The 6,700-nt window shown below is 52.9% G+C and overlaps 1 protein-coding gene across 1 annotated transcript in view; it reads left to right on the top strand.

The window, feature by feature from the left end:
- The first annotated feature begins 1,574 nt into the window (after positions 1 to 1,574).
- The window catches only part of LOC116937808 (SHC-transforming protein 1-like), a 173,188-nt gene continuing 168,062 nt past the window's right edge, over positions 1,575 to 6,700 (top strand). The window contains exon 1 of the mRNA XM_076052626.1: positions 1,575 to 1,721. The gene's annotated coding sequence lies outside the window, so the exon portion shown is untranslated. The remainder of the gene's footprint in view (positions 1,722 to 6,700) is intronic.

Here is a 6,700-nt window from a genome sequence, read left to right as displayed (position 1 = left end):
GGCCTCAAATCAGTGCCCGGTGCGGTGTGTAAACATCGCCACTGGACGGCCACCCACCCACTCGTGTGCTGTGCCGGCCTTCATAAGGTGCTCGCTAACCACACTTGCTTCCCACAATCTGTCAAGGCTGTACGGAGCGGGTCTTTGTGGTGACATTGCTTGCTCGTGCGAGAGTCGAGGTTGTACGGGAAACATCAAGACGCAGCCACAATGGCCACACGGACGGACAATCACCGCCGTTGTCCGTCCTTTACGCAACTTTCTAGGGCTCGTTTTCAGCGAGGGTAGCAAAGCCTCTCGGCACCCCACATCCAGGATAGCTGCACGGCTGTGACGCCTCGTCACGTGCCTCATTCATTATCGGGGCACCGCAGTGGCCACCTCGCCTGGTATACACGTGGTCGTCGATTCGATCCCGACCCTGTGACGCCATCATCATCATCACGGTGGCTAGGAGATGTTGACTACCTCGCCTGACATACAGGAGTTCGTGGCGTTCGATCCCGACGCCCTGCTGCTGTGTATTTGAATTTGCGTTGTCTCTCTCTCCGTGGTCGCGTGGATTTTTCTCCAGGTCCTTCGGTTTTTCCCCTCTCCACATTTAGTCAACATCACGCGTTTCGAGTGTGAGGCTGTCCATGTCCACGTGGTGATGATGATGATGAGAGCCCCCTTCGTTGAGCTGTCATTTCGTGATTGCCAGGTCGCTTCCAAAAAATAACTACATAGCTCAGTGGGGGCCTTACCTGGTAAAAGACAAATTAGTTTAGTTTCCTTAGTGTTTGGTCATCCCCAGCCCCCAGCTTACCATGAAATGTTGCGTTGGTAATTCCGCCCTGGTTTTTATTTTGTTTTCACCAAGGGAATCGCGACCGCAGTCGTTCACTCGCACAAATAAAAGTCAACGCGTTCCGTGTCAACAACAACAGCAACAACGTGCGTGCGTGGCCTTACAAGTTGTAACATGTGTAACATCAGTCGACGTTTCGTGCAATGGTCCTTCACAGCACGTAAATGAGATGTTTATAGGCGAAGGACACTGAAGTAAATGTGTTTTTTTAATGTATTAATAACATAATTCGTTTAATGCTGTGTCCTGTACAGCGCTTTGAGATGCTTCATGAAAAGCCGATACATTAATGTAATTGTAAAAATTACATGACGTCACCGTTTCATCGCCGGGTGATCGTGACGTCACGGTTTTTGTAGTTGCATTTGAATCGAGACGACGTAATTCGATTGCGGCGGACGTGACGTCACCAGAGCGGCGGCGACATGACGTCGCATCGCAAAAAACTCCCTGCGGTCGGGGGGGGGAGGGAGTTTTATGGCGTCACGGACGGCGATTATTTTGTTTGTTGCGGTTGCACCCGACTTGAGAGCCGCATGGTTCACAGGGCTATACCTAATAAATGAAACTTGAAACTACATTTTGGCTGCGTTCGCCGAAGTGACGTCACGCGCGCCGAGCGACGTCACACCCGCGCGCCGGACGGTTTCGCGGCATCGACAGAAGTGACGTCGCGCGCCCGACGGGAAGTGCGTCATATGAGGGGGGCAGGGTAAGGGGGGTTCCGTGGGCTGAGGGAGGTGGAGGCGGAGCGGGGGGACTTCTCCGCGCTTCGTGATCGCGACGGCGGTGGCGGTGGCGGCGGCGGCAGCGACGACGACGAGGCGGAGACCCGAGCCGGGGCCTCGGCTGCTTCTTCATCATCCGCTCGGTGAGAGCGACGGAGAGCGACTGAGACGGGGGGGGGGCTGAGGTTGAGGGGAGGGAGGGAGACGCGGGGGGGGGGACCCGCGGAGTAACGGGTCCCGCGCTCCCCCCCCTCCCGTCCCGGAGTCGCTTTGTATTGGTCCGCGCGGAGCATGTGACCAGCGGAGCTCACGCGTGATTGGCTGCGGGCTCTGGGAGAGGCGGAGCGAGCGCGCGGAGTCGGAGAGGGGGGTGAGGGTGGAGTGTGGGGACAGACTCGGGGACTCGGGGGATCAGAGACTCGGGGACTCGGGGGATCAGAGACTCGGGGACTCGGGGGATCAGAGACTCGGGGGATCAGAGACTCAGAGACTCGGGGGATCAGAGACTCAGAGACTCGGGGGATCAGAGACTCAGAGACTCGGGGGATCAGAGACTCGGGGACTCGGGGGATCAGAGACTCGGGGGATCAGAGACTCAGAGACTCGGGGGATCAGAGACTCGGGGGATCAGAGACTCGGGGGATCAGAGACTCGGGGGCTCAGAGACTCGGGGGATCAGAGACTCGGGGGATCAGAGACTCGGGGACTCTGGGGATCTGGGACTCAGACACTCAGAGACTCGGGGGATCAGAGACTCAGACACTCAGAGACTCGGGGGATCTGGGACTCGGGGGATCGGGGACTCGGGGGATCGGGGACTCGGGGGATCGGGGACTCAGAGACTCGGAGACTCGGGGGATCAGAGACTCAGACACTCAGAGACTCGGGAGATCAGAGACTCAGAGACTCGGGGGATCAGAGACTCAGAGACTCGGGGGATCAGAGACTCAGAGACTCGGGGGATCTGAGACTCAGAGACTCAGAGACTCGGGAGATCAGAGACTCAGAGACTCGGGGGATCAGAGACTCAGAGACTCGGGGGATCAGAGACTCAGAGACTCGGGGGATCTGAGACTCAGAGACTCGGGGGATCAGAGACTCAGAGACTCGGAGAATCGGGGGATCAGAGACTCAGAGACTCGGGGGATCAGAGACTCAGAGACTCGGAGACTCGGGGGATCAGAGACTCAGAGACTCGGGGGATCAGAGACTCGGAGACTCGGGGGATCAGAGACTCGGGGGGATCAGAGACTCAGAGACTCGGGGGATCTGGGATCTGGGACTCAGAGACTCAGAGACTCGGGGGATCAGAGACTCGGGGACTCAGAGACTCGGGGGATCAGAGACTCAGACACTCAGAGACTCGGGGGATCTGGGACTCAGACACTCAGAGACTCGGGAGATCAGAGACTCAGAGACTCGGGGGATCAGAGACTCAGAGACTCGGGGGATCAGAGACTCAGAGACTCGGGGGATCTGAGACTCAGAGACTCGGGGGATCAGAGACTCAGAGACTCGGAGAATCGGGGGATCAGAGACTCAGAGACTCGGGGGATCAGAGACTCAGAGACTCGGAGACTCGGGGGATCAGAGACTCAGAGACTCGGGGGATCAGAGACTCGGAGACTCGGGGGATCAGAGACTCGGGGGGATCAGAGACTCAGAGACTCGGGGGATCTGGGATCTGGGACTCAGAGACTCAGAGACTCGGGGGATCAGAGACTCGGGGGATCAGAGACTCGGGGTATCAGAGACTCAGAGACTCGGGGGATCAGAGATGCAGAGACTCGGAGACTCGGGGGATCAGAGACTCGGGAGATCAGAGACTCGGAGACTCGGAGACTCGGGGGATCGGAGACTCGGAGACTCGGGGGATCAGAGACTCAGAGACTCGGAGACTCGGAGACTCGGGGGATCGGAGACTCTGAAACTCGGGGGATCTGAGACTCGGAGACTCAGAGACTCGGGGGATCGGAGACTCAGAGACTCGGGGGATCAGAGACTCGGGGGATCTGAGACTCGGGGAATCAGAGACTCAGAGACTCGGGGGATCTGAGACTCAGAGACTCGGAGACTCGGGGGATCTGAGACTCAGAGACTCGGGGATCTGAGACTCAGAGATTCAGAGACTCGCGGGATCTGGGACTCGGGGGATCTGAGACTCGGAGACTCGGGGAATCTGGGACTCAGAGACTCGGAGACTCAGAGACTCGGGGGATCTGGGACTCGGGGGATCTGAGATTGAGACTCGGGGGATCTTAGACTCAGAGACTCGGGGGATCTGAGACTCGGAGACTCAGAGACTCGGAGACTCAGAGACTCGGGGGATCGGAGACTCAGAGACTCGGGGGATAAGGAGACTCAGAGACTCGGAGACTCAGAGACTCGGAGACTCGGAGACTTGGAGACTCAGAGACTCGGGGGATCGGAGACTCGGGGGATCGGAGACTCAGAGACTCAGAGACTCGGGGGATCGGAGACTCAGAGACTCGGGGGATCTGAGACTCGGGGGATCTGAGACTCGGAGACTCGGGGTTCTGAGACTCGGGGGTTCTGAGACTCGGGGATCTGAGATTCGGGGATCTGAGATTCGGGGATATCAGACTCAGAGACTCAGGGATCTGAAACTCTGCGACTCGGGGATCTGAGACTAGGGAATCAGAGACTCGGGGATCAGAGACTCTGACACTTGGGGATTTGAGACTCAGAGACTCGTCGATATGAGATTCGGGAATCAGAGACTCGGGAATCAGATGCTCAGAGACTCGGGGATCAGAGACTCGGGGATTTGAGATTGAGACTTGGGGTTCTGAGACTGGGGGATCTGAGACTAATTGAGACTCAGGGATCTGAGATTCGGGGATCTGAGACTCGGGGATTCGGTAATCTGAGACTCGGGGATCTGAGACTCAAGAGACTCAGGATCTTAGATTCGGGGATCTGTGACTCGGGGATCGGAGACTCGGGGATCAGAGACTCGAGAGATCAGAGACTCTGAGACTCATGGATCTGTGACTCGGGGATCAGAAACTCGTAGATCAGAGACTCGGGGATCTGAGACTCTGAGACTCATGGATCTGAGACTTGGGGATCTGAGACTCTGAGACTCATGGATCTGAGACTTGGGGATCTGAGACTCGGAGATCTGACACTCGGGGATCAGAAACTCGTAGATCAGAGACTCGGGGATCGGAGACTCGAGAGATCAGAGACTCTGAGACTTACGGATCTGACACTCGGGGATCAGAACACTCGTAGATCAGAGACTCGGGGATCTGAGACTCAAGAGCTTCAGGGATCTGAAACTCAGGGATCTGAGATTCGGGAATCAGAGACTCGGAGATCAGAGACTCTGAGACTCGGGGGATCTGAGCCTCGGGGTTCTGAGACTCGGGGAACTGAGCCTCGGGGATCTGAGACTTGAGGACTCTGGTATCTGAGACTAGGGGTGCGTTGGTTCCCTGTCGCCAGGAGAGACGTCACGAGAGAGACCAGGACGGTCTCGTTCTCGAGAGAAGACCCGTGGTTGGTCTTGCGAGGGGTTGGTGGCTCGCGGAAAGATTCGTGAAACTTCCAATCGTGCTGCTGGGGATTGTGGCCAGGAGGTGGCACCAGAGGGAGCGGTCTCGTCAACACGTGGACCAGAGCTGTCCAACACATGCGGTTTACTCCGCATTCTTGTGCAGGGGAATTGAGTTTAAAAAAAAATGTCTATCTGTTAGTGTTTCTCCTTTGTGATGAGATTTATAAGGGGCACTGGGTGACCGATACGGTCTGAATTGGTCTATCATGAGGTAGGAGGCACTGATAAGGGGTTGACATGTATGTATAGTAGAGTATAGTAGTATATAGTAGTGTATAGTAGAGTATTGTTTAGTGGAGTGTATTGTAGTGTATAGTAGTGTATAGTGTAGTGTATTATAGTTGTGTAGTGTATTATAGTAGTGTAGTGTATCGTAGTGTAGTGTATAGTAGAGTAATAAAGTATTAAAGCTTTCGTGACAAAAAATATATAATTTTATTGTATTTCTACATACGTGACTTTACCGAAAAAACCAATGAGTATAATAGAGTAGTGTATAGTAGAGTAGTGTATTATAGTAATGTAGTGTATTATAGTAGTGTAGTGTATTATAGTAGTGTAGTGTATTATAGTAGTGTAGTGTATTATAGTAGTTTAGTGTATAGTAGTGTAGTGTATTATAGTAGAGTAGTGTATTATAGTAGAGTAGTGTATTATAGTAGTGTAGTGTATTATAGTAGTGTAGTGTATTATAGTAGTGTAGTGTATTATAGTAGTGTAGTGTATTATGGTAGTGTAGTGTATTATAGTAGTGTAGTGTATTATAGTAGTTTAGTGTATTATAGTAGTTTAGTGTATTATAGTAGTGTAGTGTATTATAGTAGTTTAGTGTATTATAGTAGTTTAGTGTATTATAGTAGAGTAGTATATTATAGTAGTGTAGTGTATTATAGTAGTGTAGTGTATTATAGTAGTGTAGTGTATTATAGTAGTTTAGTGTATTATAGTAGTTTAGTGTATCGTAGTGTAGTGTATTGTAGTGTATAGTAGAGTAGTGTGTAGTGTATAGTAGTGTAGTTTGTAGTGTATAGTAGTGTAGTGTATAGTAGTGTAGTGTATAGTAGAGTATATTATAGTAGAGTAGTGTATAGTAGTGTATAGTAGAGTAGTGTATAGTGTAGTGTATTATAGTTTAGTATAGTGTATAGTGTAGTGTATAGTATCAACTGATAAGGGGTTGACAGGTTTGTATGTGTGACCGTTGAGTGTGACAGGCGTTGTTTTTTTGCGATGATGTCCATCGATATTTTTTATTTTGCCGTTGCCATTGAAGTGACAACCAGAGTGGCTCTTGCGAAATTAGGACTCTGCCTGGTCTCCTGGCCTCTCAGCCGGTCACACAGAATCACCGTGAATCCCTCGAGTGCCGGGGGTGGTGGGTGGGTGTCGTGCGAGTCGCTTGCTGTGTGTGGCCACATCATCCGGGGACTTCCTTCCTTGAGACGAGTCCCGGCTTTCCTGCCTCCCACACGAAGCAAAGCCCCGGTGCAGGGAGCCTCCTGACAACGCCGCCGCCGCCTGCTGCTGCTGTTGTTGCCG

Source organism: Petromyzon marinus, chromosome 57 (assembly GCF_048934315.1).
Source record: "Petromyzon marinus isolate PM22_M1 ecotype Great Lakes invasive population chromosome 57, UKy_Petmar_22M1.pri1.0, whole genome shotgun sequence".
In the NCBI taxonomy this organism is placed as follows: Eukaryota; Metazoa; Chordata; class Hyperoartia; order Petromyzontiformes; family Petromyzontidae; genus Petromyzon; species Petromyzon marinus.
The sequence above is the reverse complement of the archived record's forward strand: the minus strand, read 5'-3'. Positions and strand labels throughout refer to the sequence as shown.